This window comes from Typopeltis vanoorti, chromosome 16, assembly GCF_054136105.1.
Source record: "Typopeltis vanoorti isolate ZY-2024b chromosome 16, IOZ_Tvanoo_1.0, whole genome shotgun sequence".
Lineage (NCBI taxonomy): Eukaryota > Metazoa > Arthropoda > Arachnida > Uropygi > Thelyphonidae > Typopeltis > Typopeltis vanoorti.
Window position 1 is genome coordinate 83,156,160 of NC_143564.1, and position 27,042 is coordinate 83,183,201.

Below are 27,042 nucleotides of genomic sequence, written 5' to 3' on the forward strand. Positions count from 1 at the left end.
AATTCTGCACTATTTCTTTGCAATCTGAAATCAGTTGTTCAGCAGTCTGCTGAAATTTTAGTAGTGTTATTTTTATTATTTATTTATTTTTTTTAAATTCTAAATATTACTACCTCTTCGAAATACTCTATAATAATAATCCTCTTAGCTAGAGGAAAAGCCAGACTTAGATTACTCTCACTGCTGTTGAGAAAGACGAGAGAGAGTTTCCCCAGAAATCACACTAAAGTGCCTAGCTGTAGTGCAGAATACATCAAGAATGTCTTGTTTCGTTTTCCATTGTTGATTACAGACATCCTAACACAGAAATACTGACATATTTTTTACAGACTGATACAACAATTATACCAAAATGATTTCTTAATTTATAGTAGTGATCAATTTAATTTTTATTATCAAAAAATTATAAATTAATACAATTATCTTGAAAAAAAAAAGATTTGAATTATTTAAAAGAAAAGGCGCATATGTATTGCATAATATTTTTTTTTTTTTTGGGGAGGGGAGTTGTAGACTTATTCCTTTCTGCTCGAGTAACAGTCTGTAAGCTAACGAAAATTATTGAAAGTGAGAAACGACGCACTAAAAAGTCCCTAACAATAGCCAAATACACAGAAATTTATTTTATTTATTATTATATTTTTCACCTTTCTGATTGCATTACAGATGTTCAAAACATTTTATTCTGATATTGCTTATAGGATGACACTGTTTTTTAAACATTAATTTTCCCAATATTACATAATTTAATGATTTATACTTATCAGGAAATAATATAAATGAAAAATATACAAAATTTGCTAATTTATAATAATCACAATTTAATTTCGGTATCAGAATATTAAAAGTTCTCTGTACAATCACTTTAGAAAAATAACGAATTCAAACAAAAACAAAGTGCACATACGTTATCTTGCAGTATTTTGTGTGTGTGGTGATACTTTTTTTTTGGGGGGGGGGGATTAATTCTGTTATGAAAATTTTGGAAACGAAACTTCATTTTGACGCATGCACACATTTCGAAAGATAAACTGTACGGAAAATATCGCTACTTCAAAACCGCGGCATAATACCGAAAATATGTACATGACAGTTGACTTCATAACTGCCGTTTAGTTCGATTTGTAGGGAGTGATTAGGGGGAAACCAAGAAAGTTGAAATGCGAAAACCTACAGATTACGTTATAAAAAAGTATGCATTACATGATATGATTCAAGATTTACGTATGATAACTAACCTTTGAACTAAGATTATGAATAAAATAGGAAACTTAATTTGGAACAGATGGAGGCTGTATTCATTTTTAGATTCGGATTTTCATGAATTTATAAAATAATTGTTTGACAAAAATAATTATCTTCAATCAACTTCTTGGAGAATTTTAAAATGTATTGGCGATTAAAATAATTAGCAAAAAAATTGATAGTGACATTGATCTTCCAAAGCGAATATGAAGTGAAGAAAGTATGAAAGGATTTCTTATGTTTGCGCTGGCATTAAAAACTATAATTATACGATAAAAACAAGCAGCAAAATGGATGTAACTCACAGGTATTTAGTCTGATATTCTGGTTAACGAGCAAACAGCAAGCAACTGCGTTTTTTGCTGTAGGCAACTGAACATAGCTACTACAGACGCCAAGTAATCTAGTTAAGTGTTCTTTTCAGTGTGAAGGATTATTGCCCCTTCTAATGGACATGACGGTCAAACTGCACTTCTTATCCATGTTCTTTCAGAAGGTGGACAGAATATTATCCAGGCTTGCTGGACGTGTATATACATCCAGCACAGTAATTGTACACTTACATACATGAATTTGATGGAATAAAGGAGTTCCTGTTAGTTTTATATTCGAAGGAAAGAACAGTGTATTTCAAATGGAAGCGGGAGAGCTCACAAATTTTTCAGCGACCTCTAGTTTTTATATTATGAATTAATATTTAAAAATAAGCTACGCTGTTTTTTTTTTATTGTTCTTTGTGAGGAGTAAGGTTTTAAAATGTGGCCCCCATAGAGAGTGAGGCCTCATGCGCCTAATGGTAAATGCGGCCCTGTGTTGAATGTGAACTTCTCCCTAACATCTGGATTACCCTCAACAGAGTACGGATCAGCCATGATCAATGCGGTTATTCGCTCCACAGATGGGAAATGAGGATTTCTCCAGCATGCGATTTTGAATCAGATAACCAGACTATCACATTATCGATGAGCCCACTTAGAGTATTCAGAGACATTAAAGAAGACTTTCTTACTGCTACTTCTGAAGCAATTCAGCGGATTCAGTATTTAAACCTGAAACTTTGACGTGGTCTTATTTTCTAATTTAATTTCCCTTTAAATCTTGTAAGTTTTGTATGCAAGTGATGTTTGAAATCACATAATTGTGTATGTGATGCCATAAGCTAAGTAAATAAAGAGAATCAATCTAATCTCATAACCTACATTTCATACTTATATCATTCTTTAACACACCCCTTTTGCACCTTATCCACTACATCTGCATCACGTCGGAGACCAGACCTGTGCATAGTAGTATAGATCATATCAAGGCCTTTTAAAAGAGTGATAAAAAGATATCTTTATGCCAATGTTCGTTTCAGCGGTGTAGTTATTCTCAGACTTGTATTTAATATATTTCCCATATATTAAATATTTTTTGCGTACCTCACGCAGTGTAATGTTTTTCTGTAAACCTATAATATGAGTACCGTGGGTGGGCTAAGGATTTTTTCTATTTTTATTAATTTCTACCGTATATTTTTTGGTATTTATTTTTGCATAGTGCGGAAATCCTGCTCATGGTCCTCAACTTCCTTTCAACTAAAACTCGAAGATCTTTGCCTGATCAGTGTATTCTGTCGCAACTCCTCAGTATACAGTAATATGCTGTTCTATATCTGATCAAATAAAAGGGCATAACTTTATATCACTGACAGTGAACTGACTAACATTAATATAACATTACTAACATTATTGAGAAAAAGATATGCATCTTGAGTCTTTCATTTCACTTCTTTTGACGACATAATTAATTCGATCTTTAAACATACATACGTATTATTGCCTAATTCCTCAATGTTTTTGATTTAAGATTTTATGCAACAGCTCTGTAGCGTTAGAAAGATCGGAGAGAATCTATTCACTGGTATCAGGAACCATTGCAAGGACTTGCAGTTGAAGGTGTGTGTTAGTCGGGCTCAAATGATGCTAGCAGGGTTTTTCCTGGGGGAGGGGGATTTCATCCCTCTAGATAAACTGGTCAGAAGACAATACTCAATTATCAGTTATGAAAGAACGAAATATAAATTAACATATAAATCATTCGATCAGCATTCTTCACTCTGTTCTTTCTAATGTAGTAATGAAGAAATCCATGAATTGTTTTCTAGTCTGAAAAAGATGAAATCGGATTAAAAATTGGAATCCCCCAAGGATCGCGAGGTATGGCTCATTGCATGGGAATGCAGAAATCAAGTGCTGGAAGATTATCTGTGAGGCATTTTCGATTCAATCTATCCGAAAAGCGCTGGAGAATATAGTTATATTTTCCAGTTATATTATAGCCCGATCCATGGTTTTACCTTGCGAGAAACAAGTCCCCATGCAAACGATCCTGCGAGAAAAGCGACTAGCGTTGCATTTTACCCAGTCTCCAGCAGAAACTTCATATGAAATTCGATGTATTGGTCATTCAACGCATCGAATTTCTCAATGTAGTACATGGGCAAATATTCTTGCAGATTAGATTAAATATCATGATCTGCTCAAGCTGCCTTATTCAACATTTTAAATATATCACCAGATTTTTGCGGAGCGGTCAGCGTAACCAATCTGAAACCAACCTGCAGGGAAAAAAGTTATGGATGTATTTCATGAATTCCCACAAAGTATTCCTGATGAGATTTTTATAGGGTAGTTCACCATTGCTTTCCCCAAGCCCCCAATTTTATCCGGGCTCGGGACCGGCATATGGCCGGGACGTATTCATGACTGTAATCCGTGTGTGCTCACGGGGCCGGTTTGCCTGTTCTGGGAGACGAAAAACCCGATTTTCCGGGTGAAAATCCTCCCTACCTCCGTATGTGACCGGCTAACTCACCTTTAGTCGAAAGAGTCCAGATAAAAGTTCCTTACGTCACTGACGGGAATTGAACTCAGGTCTTTCCGACCAAAGGGGCTTCGTCTATACTGACCGAGTTACGAATGCTCTAAGATCTTCACTACAGAAGAGAAATTAAAGCTGCACACTTTCTTGCAGCAGTACCGCTCATTTACGATATGATTTTATTATCTTGTTTGTAGGTAGAAAGCAATGCAAAGCTTTTCATACTCGTATAAGATGGCGCAAATTCATTAAAATATCATTCTCTAGTATTATATCTATTATCCTCTATCGTGACGTGTGAAGTAGAGTTGCGTCTTTACTAGACTCTTGCTTGAGAGTTCATTGTCATTTTTGAGTTCCTTAATTTTATTTTTTAAAGTATCACTCATTTTTATGTAAGTATACTAGCCACTGCGCAGTTTATTCTGAGATAAACCAAAATTCTTCTATATTTGATCTATAGGAATTTTCTTACTTAAAATAATTTGCTCTTCCTAATAAAAGGAAAGAATGTTTGTGTAAATTAATGTACACATTGAAAGAAATGTTAACGTTATGATATAATCGATATGATTTCCTCTAATTGAAAGTGAATACATCGAGAATGAGTATTCGGCGTGCATTCTGTTCCCCGTGGATTTCTTAACTTTCAAGTATTCTTTTCATGGTTAGGTCTTTTGTTGATAAATTGCTCTTTAAATAGTTTCTTTATCAAAAGAATTTCAAACATCAGCAGCTTGTAATTTACAAAACAAAAACATGTTCGGAAGCTGACGTAAATAAATATGAGAACAGACAATGGAGAAAGACAAATGTTGTTTCAAGTTGTTGCATTCCTATTCTCCCGATCTTTTTTTCCGCGATGGATTAAATAACTATTCAGTGATGCATCAACAAGAACCTTGTGGTTAGCAGAATTAAGATTTATGACCCGATTTTTTCGAGTGGATAAATCTTTTCAGCAGCATGTCAAGCGTGAAGAGGACTATTTGGTATTTCTGTGTCAGTAACAAATACCATCTCTCGCTGCACGTGCAGCTGTAATTTTTTGTGGGAAATATTTCATTTTTCTACTATGGTATGCCAGTCACGTAAAGCGCTTCTTGATAAGGAATATTTTGATCTTTCAAAAGTGCGTGCACCGTAGTCAGTTCATGCTAAATGATGCAAAAAGAAAAAAAGTAAAGAAAAAAAGAAAATTACCCTTCATGCGGATGCAAGTTGATAGTTTATTTCGTCCCATTTCTCCAGTATCAGTTGAGAAAGCCATTAAAGATATCATTTCCTTAGAAAAATTCATATTCTGAGCATAAATGAAGTAAATTACGAAGAATTAGTGGATAAAAGTGTAATATGTTTAAACCCTTCGGAGCATTAATTGAAGACCGCGTGGACTAAAGTGTAGTAAAGGCATTTTAGAGGAGTTCAATATCATGCCCTACAAAGCACAGAAGGGAAAATAAATCCACTTAAAATGTATATTGTGATTTTAGAAGACTCCTGTGTTTTGAAAGAGAAAGTGGACACGAATATTGCCCGATTAATTAGGCAGAGAATCTCCGGTTTCTAAGAACTTTTCGGTGAAGTAATTTCATTTCGGACAATCGTCTTTCGGATTTCATTTTCTCTTGTGGCCGTTGTATACAAAATTAGTTGATCGTCATAATTATCCATAATTAACAAATAAATTATCCATTTAATGTATTTTAGAATCTTTCATTTTTGAATTTTTCTTTTTGTAAACGTAAATGAATTTTTTGAATATCGATTTGGTGTTAGGAATGATAATTAAGATATTTTAAACTTTTTTTTTTGAATGAATACTTTTGAGAAAATGCGTATGTTGCCTGAATTGTATTAAAAATTATTGGATTTAATTACGAACAACAATGGCTGAAAAGTGATTGCTTTACATTTGAAACTGAAGATAACGAAATATTTCTTAGTTGCATGCATAATAATATTAGCCCTTACTAACTGGGGAATGTTGACTTGTTTGATGAAATGAAAAAACGAGAAACGTTCTCTTGCATTCATGAGTTTAAGCGATGATTCTTTTCACTCCGATGATTGATTTACGTTACTTTATGTTTTCCCATTGCCTATTTTGCATTTTTGTTTTTAAACTGAAAATTATATGTAGTCACAGATGATGTCGATAAGTTTCTCCATAATCTGCTATTACTGAAACGATTGCATTGGATTCGGCTCGGTTGTTTTCACTTAAAGCCAGTGTATTATGACTGTGAGCTGCGTATATTCTAATCGATTGAGCTGTTTGTTGTGACTTCATTTGAAAAGCTCTTGTAAAGATTTTTGACGTCTAAGGTCAAGATTCAATTCAAAGCGTTGGGAGACTTGTATTTCATATCATAATAATTTAGCGAGAAGCATAATTTTAAAATGGGCTTAAAGTACTTTATAAATAAGAATTTTGTACTACATTTGCTTTCTCACATTCCGTTTTCGTAAAGTAAATCAGTAGAATAAAAAGCGTTTTATGGACGGACTTCATGAAGGGATTGCTGTTGTTCAGGGAATCTCACAGAAAAGGAGGAAATGTTAATTGAATTGAAAAACAGCATTTATGGGAAATGTTCCAGGTGCCTGGTGTTCGGTTTGCTTGGTTGTGATAGCCGATCCATTAATCTTTGGCAGTATGATTCGAGGTAATCTTACACAAACCCTGGCCATAGTTTGTGTCGGAGAGATATTTACGTACACAGCTTAAGGCGAGTTATGGAGTGGCAAAGACAAACATTGTACCAGAAAAAAAAGTTAAATGATAGAATGAAACGAAATTTAAATCTTTTCTCCAAGTTTACTTTATGTATATTATTGTGAATGACTGAAGAAAGGAAGGACGGTCAACGAGAGATGAAACTTGGATAAAATTACCGTCTGAATTACCAACAGGAGAAGCCATCTGAACAGAGTACTTGCAAGGAGAATTAGTTACGAAGAGATAGTGAGTGAAGAGGATTGTAAGGAATTCTGTAGAGAGAGATAATCCGTTTTAAGTCATTTCTTAGCAAAATTCTCTGCCTCTTTTCCAGCCTGGTTTGTATTTGGAATTTTATAGTCAAGTATTCAAATATGAAAAAAAAAAAAATTCTGAACAGGCATTTATTTGTTTAAGTTATGTAATCGCGCATTTATTTTTGGTTGCCTTAACTATTCGATTATTCGAAAGTGTATAATGCACTATAATGTGTGCAGCGGAGAATAGAGGATGTGATATAAACCTTACTGTTAAAAACGGCATGAATTTTTGCGAGTATTCCTTTTTATTACACCACAATCAAAATGGTGATACACATCCTGTATCTTGGCTATTTCCATATGCGACCTTAACATTAAGAATATAAAGTTTGAATAATTCGGATATTAATTTCCTATCAATTTCATCTTCCTTTACTTGGAATAATATTCTTAATATTCTGATTTTTAAACAAATCATTCTAATTCCCATTCCCTCTATTGATCGTTGTAAGATTTCTAGCAGGTCAGCATTTGCGCCTCATTTATTACAAATTCTCGTGGATTTAGATGTTATTTTTACAAAGTATTATGGCTGATTATTTGTATATAAATAATTTATTAGAACAAAGTGACTTTAAAACATTACATATTAAAGTATAAACAGCATCTTATATGAAACGTGGAAATAAATTAATTCATTAACAGATTCAAACATTTAAAATGGTGTTCAGGATTAGTGTAATTGTGGTTTCTGAAAGTAAGCCAAAGACAATATTGAGGTGTTTATAAGCGACAGTGTGATTCGTTGTGTGTGTGTGTGGATAGGGATCGCAAGCAATTTTGAAGCCCGACGCGATTCATTAAATTCTTCCTCTACTGATTTGCATAATGAACTGCCTGCTCCTTTCGTGGCAAACATATGCTATCGAAGTGATCTTAGAAGCTATTTAGAATTCCGAACATTGTAAGCTGTACCTGAACATTGTAAGATATCCTTAAATGTTTTCACACGAATGTGTGAAAACATTTAAGGATATCGTGCGAGTATTTGGATATGCATTCCAAGGTTTACAGTTATTGGACCTTTTGCAGTGCTCATCTTATAGGTGCACTAAGAATCGAACAAAAATGGTCGAGTTTAGATATGTTAATATTAACCAAGTATCTAGACGAGAATGTAATAATTGATGAGTTCACGTGGGTTTGCCTTTAAGACAGAGCGTCTTATAAGATTCAGGAATATTTCCGTTTCCTGTACTAGAATACTTAAATTCACGATCGTCTAAAACACATACTGTATTGCTGCTCTGGGAAATGATCGCATCTTTCCACTTGACAAATTGGTTGTGTTTTAGTATCACTGAAGTCTGAAATCCATCTGATATAAATTTGTGCTATCCAAAAAAAAAAACAAAACAAAAACGCCTAATAATCAATGTAAATATTATTAGTTGACTGAATAATTTTATGAGTAGACACTCAGAATTGTTATTGCTTTACAAAATAAATAATTTTGCATTTTAAAAATTTCTTGCTTATTTAGAATTTCAGATTCTGCCCGGATAGTCGAGTTAAGTCTCTATCCACTAATCCGAAAGATGCGGTTTGATTCTCACTGGAATATGACTTTGGAAGTGTCTTTAGATGGTATATGATTTTATTGCCTAGGGTGAGACTGCCGCCCTACTTAATGAAGAAGGGAAGTGGCTTGAAATGTACCATGTCATCTCTAGAAGAGAGGATTTCTAATTTACCTAATTCGAAGTAATGTGCTGTAGAATACAGCATTTATCTGTCATATAGAGACATTATATCACAAGAAATCGTGAGTTATTTTTTCAAATTATCCCACTATCCTTTGGTAAAAATAAAATGGGAAAGCAGATTAATGAAGGATGAAACTTCTCAAGACATATATCGGGATAATTGCAATTTCTATTAGAGAATGCAAAATATCAAACCCATTTCACTGCATGATGCACTGAGCATCAAATTTACAAGTTGACACAGTTAGCGTGAAATTAATGTGTGTGTGTGTGTGTGTGTGTGTGTGTGTGTGTGTGTATATATATATATATATATATATATATATGAGTATATATATATATATGAGTATATATAGTAAACATATATTGTATATAGCATTTATGAATTATACAGTGTTTCCTAGATTACGACAGTTTTACGGTTAAGATCCAAATATCTTTCAGTAGATCTAATGCAACATGGTTCGAGAAAAGTAATGTGGAATAACTTGACTATATAGAAATCCTGCGGAAATTTTTGGGATAAACCAGAACGCAAGATGTGCACCTGAGCAATCCATCTAACAACCGTACACTAACTGCTGGTTATATTGAATGACGAATTGCCTTGGTATTCCACATTGATGCAGAACTTGCATGAAAAGGTGAATTTTGTTATCAGGAACCCAAAGAAGTCGCACAAGCAATTGAGGTATGTGGCAATTGTATTTCTTTAAAATATAGAGATTTTGTATTTTAATTATTTTGATTTGTGTTTCTCTAAAATATAGAAATTAGTATTTCAGTACTGACTTGAGCATTTGCTATGTGTGTATATATATTCTGCGATACACGGGTGTTAGAGAAATCCTTCATTTTCAGAAACTAGTGGTTCTCATTTGTGAATCCCTTTGTTGATATTTTTGGTTGACCTTTCTTAAATTTTGATAAGCGGAGATGGATGTTTTATTCCATTGCAGCACTAAAAGACCCCCCCCCCTCCCCCGGCCTCTTTCCATAATTGAATTTCGACATGCTTATCTCGTTGCCAGTCTATAATTTAATTCTTCTCATAGATAGTCTAAAGGGGTCATATTAGAACTTGGTGAAAGTAAACTCTTTGCCCTTCCATTCCTTATCTGGTGCAATAACCCCCGCAGTTTAAACATGACTGTATACTTTATTCTAAAAAAGAGGACTCCCTAATACTTATTTCGGCAATGGGTGTTTTGCCTATAATTTTTAAAATTCAGATAACTTAGATATTTGAACGAATTACATTCGCTTGTTTTTATTTAGCAATGTGTGTTATTATAAACTGGAAGTTCGAAATCTGAGGAGAGTTTTTAAAGTTTTTCGAATGTTTTTAAAGTCTCTCTAAAATGGCATGATTTGTTAGTTGTAGTTAATAATTTCAAGCTAAAATCATATTTCAACTTAGGAATTTTCTGTTTAATGCAGCATACAGTGAAATGTCCTTGCTAAGTTTGCGTTATCTAACAGAAATTGTGATTATCACGAAAAACCTTAATAAGTTTGGCATCTTTGAATGTTGTAATTTGGTGTACATTTCCATCCCACTTTGCCGGAGGAAAGTGGAGTATAGACGATTATTGATATGCCTGATGTATACTCGCCAAACGATTGCATTCTTGTAACACACACACACACACACACACCAATACTTTCGATGAGATTAGGGATAGATAATCCGAAACATACTCTGCTAGAGATTGCACATGATAATTTTCAAACCTCTTCACCGATGCATTCAAGAGTTCAAGCCTCACCGTATACCCTAGTAAATCACTTATCATCTAAAGACTCCTTATGACATTCTCCTGGGATTTAAATCGATAGCTTTTTGTTTTAAGTGGACACTTAACTCAGTCAATCAGGTCGACTCTTAATCCTTTAAAAAATGAGAATACGTTTTTCTCATAGATGATTATAAAATGGCGTGATATGAAATCAACACCGTACGCCAATGGGAGTGTAAAACCTTTACACTCCCATTTCTCATCTGGGTTGCTAACCCTTAAAGTTTAAACGTGGACTATTATGTTGTTGATATTGAACTTCACCGGCTTGATTTGATTTTGTGCTTAGTCAACAGGCTGTAGTTATGAGTTCGATCTAAATTATGTTTGCGAATGTCTTCAATAGATATGAATATCATGTTTGGTGAGGCCACTATTCTGCTTAATCCTGCGTGAGAACCGAGACTGTGGAGTTCAAGATTCTCTCACAAATATTTCTGTAGCTTTGGACGTTCTGAATATATGATTGACATGAGGTATACTCACCAAACCATTGTATTCGCGGACAAACTTTATAAGTAAATGATCTACTCTAAAAACTAGTGATTTTTCAGATCACTAATCTGAATGAGATGAGCGATCTGAAGGATCATTTAACTCATTGCTTAGCAGTGGTTCTACTCAGTGACATGCCCACCCTACCACCGAGTAGAACCCTCAGCGGTAGCTCTACTCAGTGACAGGTCCCACTCTCTTTCACCGAGCAGAGCTCCTCATCTCCCACTGAAAAGCAACCATCGAAGGACCCGATAAAGGACAAGTCAAGGAAAGCCATACCATAGGCAAGCATCTAATGGAATGCAGTGATCGAGAACATTTCATCTGACACATCCGCAAAAGCTTAAGAGAGCAGATTCATCTAATACTAAAGCAATCCAGTGTCACAGAAATGTATTTTTCAAAAGTGAACTCTCGGTAGGTGCATAAAAGTAATGATAGCTGAGAATCTTGAATAATGTAATGTAAATGCAAGAAAATAATTTAAACGAACGAAAGGAGGGTAATAAAACATTGAATAATTCGAACACAAAGGAAGCAAATGCATAGGTTATGATGTGGTGGTGTGGTAGTTTTTTTTAAATAAAATGTGAACATTACCCATGAAAAGATGTAAACATACAGTATACGAGTACCCTGATGGGAAGGGTTATTCGAATATCTTTATCTAGAGAATACACAACTGAGGACATTTTTGAGGACAAGATATTCAGTAAAGTTTTAAAGTAAATACATTTATTAATGAATTTCTTTAAAGACTTCAACGTGGTCTTGATTTCTCGAAAGTTCCAAACTCTGGAAGAAGTACTGGTTAAAAACTTCCCATCTATGAAAAAGGAAATAAAGATGACTGCAATTGATTATAGGAGAATTAATCTGCTCAATACAGGGTACAACTATATATATATGCAGCAATATTAAAAGAGAAACCGAACAGTATTGTAGAGGACAAACTACAGACGAGCATCGATTCTGGAAAAGACCGATCTCGCGTAGTTTTGACTCTCAAACAGCAGAGATTAAATTTCTCAGAAACAGCTGGATATACCAAGTGGGACCATAAAACAAATGGAGAAATTTTAAAATCCCCGAATATAAAACAAAATAACCATTGTACAAGTAAATATAAACGAAAATGGTTAGAACATCTACATTGAATGGACAACAGCAGACTGACAAAAATACTATACGGATATAAAATGAAAAAGAAGAGTTGGAAGACTAAGAACGAAAGTGGCCTGTTCCGGCTTGGGAGCGGAACAGGCCACTCGGCCCCAATTACATGAGAGAAGAAGAAAACTTATTAATGACCGAAAGTACTTTGAGGGCACAAGTGATTTTTTTTTAGGTGGGAACTGTAAACTCTAGGGTGAATGGGATATTTGGATTTATAAAATATTGGATCTAAAATTACGTGATTATATTTTATTTTTTTTGAGCCGAACGCATTTTTAAAAACAAATTATGCACCTTTTTCTTCAATGAATTAGTGGACTATGGCAGAGCTTGCTAGATTATGTACCATTTTTCAAGATTATCATATTGTTAGTGTATTCTATTTTCTTAAAGATTGCTATTTTTTGTGGAATACTACTCTTTGGAGATATGAATTTTGTCAGAATAATGGCCACACACAAACTAATATTTTTGGCCTCTGTGGAAGAGATCCCACATTCAGTACTCATCAAAATTTCGAAAATGGACAGTTACATAAGTATAATATGATAGTAAAGTGATAACCTCTATCGAGGATAAGTGGCTGATGCTTTCTGCAAGTCATTAAAACTAAAGTTTAAATTGAGTGTTAAAGATGAATACCTATTCAGCAGTCCCATTAGAGATTATCAATAAGTGGGTTTGTTTTTTAATAAACATTTAACCCTCAACAATAAACAAGTCCATTTAAAAATAGTCAGAGAAACGTCAGTGCGACATCGGTAAGGTATAAATGCATTTTATTCATTCGATGTGTAATTTTGGCGTGATCTATTTCGTAAAATAGATCACTCAGTTTGTATAGCCGAGCTCCTAAGTTAAAAAGGCTGAGTTAGCCTGTTTGATACGGAGGTAGAGGATCTTTTCCCCAGAAAATCAGGTTTTTCGTCCCTCAGAACAGGCAAATTGACCCCGCGAACACACAGTTCTACAAACATAAAATACTTACCCCAGGTTGGATGCAGCAGAGGAATGGCGATCCAGCTGCATTAAATTGCCTAAGTCAGGGGACTTGATCCTTCTTGAAGGGTGAAAAATGCAGGGTTTTTCATAAAATAATAGAAAGTACAGCAGAAATGTGAAATACATATATACAGGAATTTAGAGTGAGAGAATATAATGCACAGGACGTACACAATTTCCAAATATTGTTGATTGCGATAATGGGGTTTGCAACCATTACAACTTGGCATACAGCAGAACTTCTCCGCTAAAGAGACATTTGCTTAAGTATTCACATTACGAAAGCAATCCGTGAATCAACAGAATCATTCGGCGTCATAAGAGAGTAACAAGTGATTAGTATTATTGAAGCACTTGTGTCCCTGAACTAAGCATTTGTACGTAATAATGAAGTTCTCTAGAAAACCAGCACTCCAAATGACATCCCTCTTAGATGGTATAAATGAGTTATTTCCTTCTTAACTAAAAAAACAAACACTTGCAATCAATTTATTTCAGTGCAATTTCTTGCTTACAAATTCTTGTAAGATTTTAGTTCATAACGCCATATACCTTTCCACATGACACCTGCATTGTTCCCAGTCAACATCAGTTCGGCTTAGCATGTAATACACGATCTCACATTAACTTTCCTGAAGACTTGTAGGAAGCAATCTTGAATGTACAGTCGGTATCGCTCTTGTCGTTATTGCACGATGTCTAGTGTTTGACGACCAAACACTAGGGAAATACATTTCGTCGTGAAGCATCAATCGAATTACGAAACGAGAATTGTCCGTTGGATCGGAAGGGATTGCAACTGTTTATCTAGAAACTAAATGACAGAATTCCGTTCATCATTAACACAGTAATGTGATACAACTGAATGGAAATCATATCTGATCGTGAAAGTATTCGAAAATTATATCAAACCATTGAAATTTCGTGGTAAGGAATAAAATTTTAGGTAACAATTTAAACAATATATATATATATATATATATATATATATATATATATATATAATATGAGTGACCCTATTTATAATCTCTTTCAACGTGAATAGATGTTTTCAGGTGAAAAAGCAATGAATAAATTGTCTAGTAGCGACGACGCCCTTTAGTTGGAAAACGTATGCGTTCGAATCCTCTAGGACTCTAGAAACACTTTATAAGGGATATTAAATGCTGAAGTTGAATTATACGGTCTCATGCAGTAGCATACGATGAAGTTTTTCATTCTGGTAACTCATCGTTTACCTTGACCACAAAACAAACTGACCATAGAATATGGATGCTTTGAAAGACATAATTACGTGTGTGTGCGCGCGCGCGCATCATTCACCAACCTCTAATTACCAGAATTAGGTATAAATAAGCAACTAACATAATTTATTGGCTGTAACAGATTTATGGATCTAATACATAAAGAGGATGTTTGGAATTACCACGGAAACAATTAGAACACTGTGTAGTACACAGTTATTTATTGTTTTCAAGCGTTGTAATCGCTGAAAAGAATCGGTCTGTAGGTGTGTTTAAAAATGCCTTTCTTCAAGTCCTGAGTTAATCATTGGATGAAAGTCTATAACTTTTATTATTATAAAAATAAATGTATTTTGATTTTTAATTGTACCCATTTTATATTTCCTTAATTGTTTTATTATTTATATCGACTTCTGTGTGGAAATAAAGTTCTTAAATTAGTTAGCTAAGAATTTATATTTATGATTATCGTTGCTGTTTCTTTTCATTTAGAAAAGTTCGCTAAAATATAAAGACTGCAATGCACGTGGCTTCGCGTTGTTTTTGTGTCTGTAGTTGGAAGATGATAAACGAAGGGGTGTGGGTTGCCTTGCACTGCGCTACGTTTGTGCGTTTTACGCCATATTTATTAGCAATATGAACTTGTTTACAAGGCAGTTTCGATATCTAAATTGAGGATAAACGACGAAACTAATTATACGTCTCATAAACACAGTTACCTCTGGGAAAAAAATAAACTATTAGCTAAGTGCTGTTGCTGTATTCGACGCATGAATGTCTGGATCGGAAGTATATATCAGTTTGAATTATTGACTATTACAATGCTTAAAATATTTCTTGTAATCATTGAGGATTTCTTTGAAGAAATCTGTCTTGAACTACTAATCTTTTCTCGCTATTAAGTTCTTATTTCTTTTCTACCGAATAGCAGTTATCTTGCGACAGAATAAAGAAATATTTTTGTAAGTCATCATGAAGAATTTAATTAATAGCTTTAATTACCTTAAATGTCTTGAACTGTAATTAATGCAATGTTAACTACAGAAGGTAAACTACTTTTAATTTCACCGTTTGTGTTAATTTTTTTGTTTTATTTTGTTCTTCCTTGTCACTCATTTTTTTTTTCTCTTTAAAATTATGCATCCTTTATGATTGGATAGGCATATAGGCAAACAGTCTTTAATTGATTATTATTAATTAATTTAATTATATTTATTCCAGAGTATTTAATGTATTGTAATATAGAGTAATTGAAGAGTATTCTCATGAATATTTGTATGCATTTTTGAATGATCTCTTTACAGCAGATGCTATTTATCCAAAGCTTCTCTTTTCGATATTTCTTTCCCGAAGGGGAAAAATCCACTCTTACGTTTGCCTTTTTTATGTTAAATTTTAGTATACTTATAACTTTTGGGAATTAGATATCTTTTCCTCTTTTTATGAAAATCATGAAGCGCTTTCGGAAAGAGTACATGAAAGATGTTTATTCTTCTTTTTATCTTAGCACGATTTCTTCACAAGATTGCTTTAGCAGCAACAAGAGAAGATTTTTACCGACTATAAATGGAAATGTTAACTGTTGAGAAATCTGGTAGGCGTTTTCTGGTTGCATTCGACTATGAATGACAAATGAATCAAACAAAAACCACGCATCAGATTTCTTATCCTAAAATCGTTTCATTCGCATGTGATGCGAAGCATTAATATATTCAGTAACTTTTTTTTTTTACTTTGTCGAACATTTTGTGATAAATGGATCGAATCATTCTTTCTATTTTATTTTGTTAAGAGCATATTCTGCCCCTATTTATTTGCATAATTTACTGTGAATAAAACTGAACACAGACGCACAGTAACCGAGAAAATGGTGATAATAGCTGAAGAGAAGCATCGTGAAAAGAAATCACTTTTACAGCAATTTATAGCATCAGATTTAAGAGTTATTCAGAAGAAATAACTTCTTCCCGGTAAAGGTATAAACTTAATTTATTGAAGATTACAAACTAAAACTATTTTAGAGTTCTCCCATTATCATTACTTTTTTAATAACAAAAACGTAGAGTTAAGATTAGCTATATATGTTTATATATATAGATATTGGTGATAGAAATAAATAGTTCCTGAATAGATAGATATGCACCAGCAACTGATTATTATCATACTCGGGTATCTGCCGAAGACTCAGAAAATAGTGAACCTAATAATTCTTAATTCTCTGCTTTTACTCAAGTTTACAAAAACATTTTTATGTATCTAAGTGATTTTCTATACTACGGTATTTAGCTCTCTAACAAGAACCCCTTTTTTTCTTTTTTTCTATCACTTCTCCTTCCTAATGACTCAGACTTCTTTTTCCTTCCTAGAATCATGAATGAGGCTGGTAGATAGACAAAATTTCATTGTAGAGCAACTCTTTCTGAAATTTTCAACATCATCATACCTAAAACGGGCTCTCATTACAAATAATTGTGTTCATGTTGAATTTGTCTAGTTAATTCCCAGATTCATAATACGTGAATAAATCTATTATTTATTGTTCAAGATATCACTTATCTGGCCTTCGTAATAGTAATACAAATTTCGTTGATATATTTCTCTAATTCCTCAGCTATAACCCCACTTCTTTTCCGTCGATGTGTCCTATGTGATGACATCTTTACTCAATTCTGTTGAAGTCTCTTCCCTCAATTTAAACAGATTTAATCTCAATTTAAAATATCTTGCATCTGATTTTATCAGACCGTCTTCCAGTAGGCCATTCAATTTTAATTTCCGACTTATAACTTGAATATAGTTTATATATTACCCTGTATAATGTTCAACATTGTCACCTTTAAGTTATTTTGGTCCGAGGTATTTTAGCAAAAATTTATAAAACAAACTACTTTCTAAACATTTTTATATACATTATATAGTAGAAGAAAACACGTTATCGAAACGAGCAATAAAACTGACAATTACACCAATGATGCTAATGCTTTCAAAATAGATTTTATATAAATTTACATTATCTAAAATATGTGGAAAAGAGAGATTGCGGAGCATACAAAATTTTATTCTTAATTCTTAACCTTTTGCTTACATTTTACTAAAATTATGTTAAAGAGTTCCACAAATCTACACCTTTTATATTTTGATAGCTAAACAGGTAAATTTAAATACTACCGTTATTTATACACGTTTAGATGCTACTATTGAAAGGCATATATGGATAAAATATAGGTGATTATGGACATTTGAGTTAACGGATGTCTTACACCATCATTAGGAGTAGTTATACATGTAACGCAGTTACAGAATGTAATAAATATTATTCATAGATATGGATCGGAAATGTTTTGAGGAACCAAAACATTTCCGCAAAATGTTTGAAGAACACCAAAAAATCTCATAGCCTAGAGAGTTTAGTACTAATCCCATATCCTTAAGATAAAAACCTAAATTTCATCGAATCGGAAAAGGAAGAAACTTCATTTCAATGTACCATTTTGAAGAGCTTTTCTTTCGGCATCTTATAAATGTTATCAGGATCTACTAAACTTAAATACTGATCTCTTGTATATCCCGTTGACTGTTTGCCTTAAAGTAAAAAAAAAAAAAACTTCCTAACAACCCATCCAATTTTTCAGAAGCCCGCTTGTTTTTCCACCTTATTTCTCTCTTTGTTCTTACACTCTTTTCAAGAATGATTGCCTTTATCATACCTGGAATACTCGCAAATAGTGATGATACTGAAATTCCCACTTTCAACTTTTCCATCTTTTATAAATTGATTTTTTGAAAATAAATGGCGAGCTCTGTTCTAATAATTCGGAATTCGACCAGGCCTACTGAATTACGCAATGCAGCCATTTGAAAACATTTATATTCATATCTGAGCATTTCGTTTCCCATATAATCTGTTTCAATACCTTTCCACATTTCAAACTTCTAAAAGCTTTTACTACAATCAGCACCGAAGTTTATTTATAGTTCGGGATATTTAAAAATTAATTTTTAAATAATTACATTTAAATTTAATTAAACTTTCTAAAGCAATTACTGGCCTTGGTGAGCCAGTGGTTATCCTCTCCGTCCTCCAACCAGCGAGAAACAAGTTCGAGTCTTGCCATAGATATGGATAATTATGATTATCTATAGGTGGGAGATCACCTCCCCTCTTATTGGTAGTCTGAAGTATATCATTCAAGTTTCGTGTTGGTCTTTATTTGATATTCATCTTCGACACGCTTGCTAAATCCTATCCATGGTTTTACGAGTAGTTAAGCTACTTTTACATAATTATTTTGTTAAAATTTTTTCGGACACATGCTGACTTGTCAGCAGCATTTGTTATAATTTCTTGTTTTCCAGGACTGCCTCTTTACTTTCGTCCGTTGAACACGAAGTTGTTGTTATTATTATTATTAAGAGAGACCTCCAGGGAGTCAGGGATTCATCGAAGGAGGCCACATACTACACACACCATCTATCATACTTATTCTTGAATAAGTATGATAGATGGTGTGTATTCAAATTCCAATTGAAATCCCGTCTGACTATTTCAGAAGTTTGTAAGTCTCAATCATATCGCCCATCTTTCTCCTGTTTACTAGTGTCTGTAGTCTACAAATTCCCAATCTTTATTCATAATCAGTATTCCACAAACGTGATAACGGAGACCAGACCTGCGCACAATAGTCCAAGTGAGGTCTTATTAAGGCCATGTAAAGAGGCAAAACGACATCCTTATCTTTACATGTCAAATTTAGGTGCGATTAGTTTAGAAGAAACTGATGAGGATAGGGATCTTGAAGTGTTAGTAGATAGGAAGTTATATATATATATTTTATTATTATTATTTTTTTTATATTCATCTTTGTAATGTTTATGGGCAGTACTACCCTTACATTACGTAGAATTGATATAGGCCTAAGCTTTTCAAGTCTATGCTGTTCTAGTTATCATTGTAGTCATTCTCTAGTGGCAACGCCATGCCACCAGTGTGCCCTGTAGGGCCCTCAAGGAAAGAACCTTTATATGATTCTACGTAAGCCCAAGCTGTTTTACGTCTTTATAACTGTCTGCGCTCCATACGCCTTGTAAAGAGATGGTGGCGCTGGTAAACCTCGGAGTTGCTCCATGCTCCTCCCGTATCTTACTAACAAGATCTTGGTTATTCTTATAATAGTTTACCTTATTATTATGGTAAACACTATTCCTCCCTTTATAATTTAGTTTCCGGACTCTGTGTTAGGTATTATACCAGTTATTATTTTTTCTAGACTCCTGATACCAAACGCATTCGGGTGTAGGCCATCCCTCTTTCTATCATTTCTCTATTCTTGCAGATAACTTCTGTGGCTGCATCACGCGATGTTTTCTTCAAACATTTCCATTGGAACTCTGTTTGGATTCTTGATTTCAAATTCGTTTTGTTTTTTTCAGCAGTAATGTTTGTATATTCGAGTGAACATTTCACCTACTATGGCCACTTTTATATTTTGGGAAACTTTAATATGTCATTTTTTCAATACAGTACTCATTTTTATACTACTCAAAACTAAACTGCAGTCATTTCCTCTTTCAAATATCTTGCATGCTTTTATTCCTGAATCTCACATGAATATACGAATTCATGCACAATAGTCTTAGAAATCTTGTATTGGTAATGGCTAATCGTATATGATATCAACGATATAACTCGAGCACTCACCAAATGTCAATCGCTTAAGTCGATCACTGTAATTGCTAGTATAATTACTTTCACTTGATTCTTTTCTTTGTTTTATTCGTAATTCATGATATCAAAATGGATTCCGTAGTATTATATGAAATATTTTTCTTGGAGTTATAACTTGAGTCAAAACAACGTAGTTGTTTCGAGTTTGTTCTCCAGTATTTGTATTTTACCAAAGTTTTTTTTTTTTTACTGAAGGTGTCTTTCGTATTAATTTCTGTTTAACTATGGGACTGTTTTTAAATAGTTTTCAGTAAATCCCATTCTATTGCGTATAATACCATGAATGTACATCGGTACCTCAAATGAATGCACAACTGAAGCACTTAGTTCGAATATGATGAATAATATCATTATTATTAAATGAATCTCCGCTAATTTAAGCTAGATTTATGCATAAGTACTTAACTTCCAGCAACATAGAGATGCACAATGTTTATGAAGAATTTCACCAGTGAAGATCTAATAAAGATTGCCAAGGATTCGTGTAAATCGCATTTATCTTCCGCTCACAGGTTTCGTCTCCCTTTCATTCTGAGGCATCATCTGGACCTCCTAATGTACGTAACTTATAAAATTACTTCATGGTGCAAACTGATTGAGTCATTCTACCCGTAAGCTTCGAAGCAGCAAACTCTTTCCCTCGGTTTCAGGCCAAGTTAAAATCCACTGCATGTTGGTGTTATGTTGATGATTTTCTGGTCGGTTAAGCACACACGACACAGGAATTAATCAACAGTTTCTAGTGTATCTTAACCAAGATCATTCTTGAACTAAACGGACTATGGACCCAAGAAGAAATAAACCCTTTTTTCCTTGATATGATTGCAAACACAGAAATAGTGGTCAGACATACTACACAGAAGCCATTTACCGTACATTTGATCATCCTAACCAGAATCTCTGGGTTATTAGTATATTTAATGTCTTGGCAATATCCTTGTTACGATGAGGAAGGAGAAAATTAAGCTTGGGGTAATTGAATACATACGAGTGGTTCGTTTTACCAGGTCCCCATTAAAAAGGCCTCCATTAACAACGTAATGATTGCTTTTTAATGAGGATATAAAAATTTCTTATATTTCAGGAAGTAAATTTGATTTTGAAATGGATATTATTAAGAATGTTAAAGGAAGTTAGACTGTTCATGACGAAGGTTAATGGTCTCTCTTCTTTCTTTCTTTTCTTTTTTTACATATTTTCCCTTTCCTATATTTTTATTTTCTTTGCTTTCTTAATGACGCAGTCTAAAAACTCCAGTTTTGGTGCTGATCTAGAATGTGTAACGATATAAAAATATTAAAAGAAAAATACTAAAGATTCATTTTTTTGTTGGGGGGGGATTGATGCTGAAGTAATAGAGTAACGGGAACTGTCGACAATACCCGATAATGGTGCAACTAATGAAACTTTTTATTATAAAATTTTTATACTAGTAAGCAAATATTGACAACACTCAAACTTTGCTATACTATGGAATATTCTGTGCCAGTTTCAGTATTCAAATAGGTTTAAATTTAAAAACGTTTAAATTTAAGCAAAATAGAGGATACAAGGATTGGTGAGATTTTTCTACAAGAGAGCCAGCATACTTCAGTGCGAAAAAAAAAAGTTGCATGTGTTCGCTGCCCATTTCTTCACACAAGGTTTTATGCATGAAATATTCCAAACAATTAAATTACTACATATTTTATACTTTGGCTCTTCACCTTTGTCCAATTTCTTTTTGATTTTTCACCTTTTTACTGAAAGTAACTTTTGTGGGCTATGTAAACTCACGCTAGTAACAAACAGATGGCAATTTATGAGAAGTAACTCAAGTTCTGGAATTATAATTTTTTTAATAAATATTTCTGTTATTGTTAAATTTACTGCAGTGTACTACAGTAAATAACCATGGTAATGGATTAGTTGGTACATCTTGAAGAATGATTACTCACAGCATTATTAGAAGTTACATTACATCATGTGCGATATATTATTTTCTATATATCATTGTTTCTCAAACTTTTATGGCCATGATAAACGTAATTCAGCAGCCCATACACCACCCCTTACTGACGGGTAATATTTTTCACCAGAGTTGATCCTTTATATGCTGTTCCTAATTGCAAAAATGTGGAGTAGATTCTCAGTGGAAATTAAGTCCGAAGAAAATTAGGATAAGAACGAACTATATTGTGAATTATACCAAAAATCAAAACATTCGTTAAGTATTTGTTTCAGTTCAAGCATTCAAAAGTTTCTATCAAAAAGTACAAAATATCGAATATAGTAATGTAAAGGAATGACACTGCATTTGTTCAGATATCAGTAAACATATGTCAAATTCCAAGTTGGAGAGTTTGTCTCACGTCCGACTCCACGTTTAGCTGGTTTTTTACAAAGCAAAGTTCAAACCATTCAGGATAAGGAAAATATCGGCTACACATGATAATCTTGTTCGATATCATGCGTGCAATCGGGTGGTGAAGCCGAAATTAGATCAACATCTGAAATAGAATTTTTTTCCCCCTTTCGGATTCTTGGATTTATTCTGCAAAACAGACAGGAACATACAGGCCATAGAACATACAGCAAAATGGAATCAGTGAAGACTGTCAGTGAAGGCTGCTGAAGTAAGGATCTCAGACCAGTATACAGGATGGATTGTATAAAGTAGGACCTGTAATTCCGGCCAAAATATTTGGCTTATGGATTTTGAGTTTGTAAAATATCGGAATGAAGAGTAGGAAGGTACGCCCGGATCATGAATCTACAACTGTGGGACGCTAGATGTAATCTCAACGTCAAATCGCCATCTGGTGGCATATAAGAAAACCTTATATTTTTTTTTTGTCAACTTCTTATTTCAAACTTCTTTTTTTTGTCCAAGAAGAAAGAGGAGTAATTTGATATGCACACTGACGTGTTCCAAACTCTGGGAAATTAAGTTTTTGTATTATTGCATTGCACATAGACATTTAGAAAAATGTTTTATCCTACCTCTTGTAAACGTAACTATGTTTTCATTATCTTAATGGCATGTTTTTGTTTCAAAGAATGCGACCATTAAAAGCAATACTGAAGGAAAAGAACACTAATTCTCTAGACAGGAGATATTCAGGATTGTGTTTGACCAATGAGATAATCGCAAACTTCTTTTAATTATCTCTAGTTATAGTAAAAGAAACAAACACCATAAAAAAAAATCGGTAATCGTACCATCATGCACCCAGCGAGTTTGTCTAATTGAATTGAAGATTCCTAGTTTAGAAACTTCTGCCTTTGAACACACAAGTTTTATTTTTATTCTCAGCAGCTCGCACTGCATAATCAAATACATGAAAATGTTGTTTATAACTAATTTAGGATATTTATTTTATTTTGATTGAGGTTGTTCCTAAATGATTCTCCATGCATACGAATTTTAATGATATACCATAGTTTTATTTTTTCTAAGTAAGAAAAACATGAAAAAGTTATTTACTATTACTGAAAAGTATAGAAGTCTCCATAGTTATCAAGAAAATATACAAAACCCATATTTGCTTTAAAACTGTTTCCGGTAGCAGAAGAGTTATATATAGTCTTACCTGGTTTCTTGATGAAATATGAATAATTTATAACTTGGCCCTACTGTTCTGAAGTGACTAAAAACGAAACCCCGGGTTCTTAAAAACTGCCATTTTGAATAATGTTTATATTCGAATACAAAAACACTCAAACGAAGAATGGTTTAGAAGAGATGAATAAAACACTCGAGATAAAACAATAGGGGATTATTTTATATATTATCTGAGCAATTCGCAGCATATCAAAACAGTTCTGATATAAATTACTGATTTAGTATTTTTTTGTTACGTAATTCTTTTCGATTTTGAGAGCTTTGTTAAGCTTTTATCGCGCATGGTTCATTAGTAAAGAGACCCTTATTTATTCTGTGCTCCAAACATTCCTCATCAAAAACGAGTCTCTTCATATTATGTTGTGGTCTTGTTAAATAGAGCAGTCCAAGTAACTTCCACATAGTAGAGGTCACATCTAAATAGGAGAGAAAATCAGGATTCGAGGATTCGATCGCTACACCGAGACGAAGTCGTACTTTAGTTTCATTTTAGCTCTACACTGGAAGAAATAAAGAATGAATTTTAATGTTATTAATGTACAATCGCCATGAATTTCAATCTTCAAATGCGCAGTACAGAGGAAGCCTAAATCGCAAAGTAAGGATCTTTAACAAAATTGACGACCCTTTGATGTTAAAGATCTTTTCTAGCTTGTTTTAGTAAATTCTTCAAAACAGTTAACTAGCTCAGTGCGAGTAGTAACCAGAGTCCAAAAATATGTAAGTGAATTTGCATGATCAGTTAACCCAGTACTTGTTCAGTGTGGTTTCTCAGTTATTTAACTTTTGAATAGTTTATAATAGTTACAAAGCGAGTGTGGAATTATTGATAAGTTTATAAACATTATTTCTGAAAATAATGGAAACCTTAATACTCCTAACATTTGGTAAGAAAATGCAAGCGAAAAAGAATAAAATAAAAGCTTTCTTGACACAGATAAGTAGCTAAAATATGGATAAACATCAGTAAAATATTGGGTTATTCTCGCAAGCATTTTCTTTTCGCAATATATTTCTTGGGAGACCTCATTCCTCTTCTTTATTATGTCAAATTATGTCTTTATCATGTCTCATACATTAAAATTCACATTACAGTTGAACGCATTTAATTCCCTTTTCTGTGAACTTGCTTTTTTATTTATCTTCTATTAGGAACATGCGTAAAATGAAAATCTAAGATTTTTATCCTTTTTAGAATTTAATGTGATAAAATAAAGGTGAAATTTAAATTAAGGGGATAAAAATCCCTTATTTATTTAGCCAGTCTGCGAAACTCTGAGATCGAAAACTACGATCTAAGAGTTTCATGCCGAAGAACTATCGGCGAATCCAAGCGTTAAGTGAACACCCGGTAGTACAACACCAAGGCCAAGTAACCCAAGTAAAAAAGTTAACACAAAATGTTAACTTTTTTACTTTAAATTATTATTACAACAGGATTGTCATCAGTCAGATTAAGATTAAAAATTTGATTTGGATTAGATAATAAACAGCAATTTTCCCTATCAATATTTCATTAGACGGCGAAAATATAGAACATCATATTTGCTACTGGGATATCGCTAGCAGTGAATGAAATTAACACTCCCTAATACAGCGTGTTTAGCAGGTTCTCAGGCTATTTTATTTTTCATCCTTATATTGAGCAGCAAAACATAAACAGCATACGTCATTATGGTTAAAAATAATCAATTATTTTCATATAGTACTTTCTGATTGAGACATACGATAATGTATTTCCGATTATACATCTTTCAAAAGCGTTGGGAAAATTATCCTAAACTGAGCAGTAGGAAAAAATCATCTACCAGTGAATTTTGAATCCCCTATCTCGGATAACGGGATCGAAATTGAACTCGACCAATCAGGCTAGAAACTTGAAATATTCTGTTCCGATTTCGTCTCAAGGATGTGCATAACACTCAACATCATTTGCACTGATTTTGGAATGAAGATTTGCCAAAACTTCTGTAACATTTCCACAGTGATATCGCTTGATTATTTCCACCATTTCTAATTTAAGTAGTACTTAAATGCATCACTGTTCTCGAAAATATCAGGAATTAGTTGATCTTTACTCAAAAGTGAACTGATGTCTTTCTGATATTACACCATATATCTTCGATGCTTGTCTTTAACTTCATTTTTATTTTACATACTAAAATGTTTGTAAATGCTAATGTCCATTATGGTATTAAGACATTTTTTTATACTCACTCGATGTCAATAAACTCGTTTGAAGATATGCATTGCTGTCATTATCTATCTTCAGTAGTACTCATTCGGCCCTTGGATTTCGATCTGGCTGCAAGCGAACAAACGAAGGGGAAAAATGCAGTGTCAGTAAATTAATCAGATGATTTAAGTAAAACATTTGAGCATTGACCAGATTAAATTGCAACTCATAAGTCTGTAATAAAATTTCTCCTTTTTTCGTCTCTTCCATTAGAAAATCCATTATAAGATTAAAGAAAGAAATAAGAAATTTCGCATTAGAAATACATCTGCGCTTCAGTGACAGATTAATTACTCTGTTTTCCGAAGCTGAAAAGGCCAATTTTAAAGTGAATCCAAATATCACATCGCGATGAAAAGCTCAAGAAAGGAATGAGGCTAAAAGATAAAGGTATTCGAAACAGTTGTGATTATTACTCTTGTTGGATGTTCTCCATCTTTGTATGCAAACGTAGCAATATCATTTGGATCAGATATGATGAGGACTAGGGTTTCTTTAATTCAATTCTTGGCCTCGCAAACTCAAGGAGAAGAAAAAGAACTGTTTATATTTATAATATAGTCAATATTCCGATCTTCAATTAACGACCAATATGAATGTGGGAACAATTTCTCTTTTCCTTAGGAAAGGAAAAATCTACATTTAATAATAATCCAAAGGAAGAGTAACTAAAGGAAAAACCAACACACTTTTCTTATGTAGCCTACTGGGTAAGATTGAGTGAATGCAGAGTCTCTTTTTAGTACACTAATATATGAAAAACGGAGATTGTCATGGACCGAACCCAAACACAATTTTGTTTAATTGCAACCAGTACAAGTCGGAATCTCCGACTTCTACTGATTGAGTTTTTTCGAACAAATGACTATTATTTCTCAAAATAGTTTCGCATTTCATGCGGAT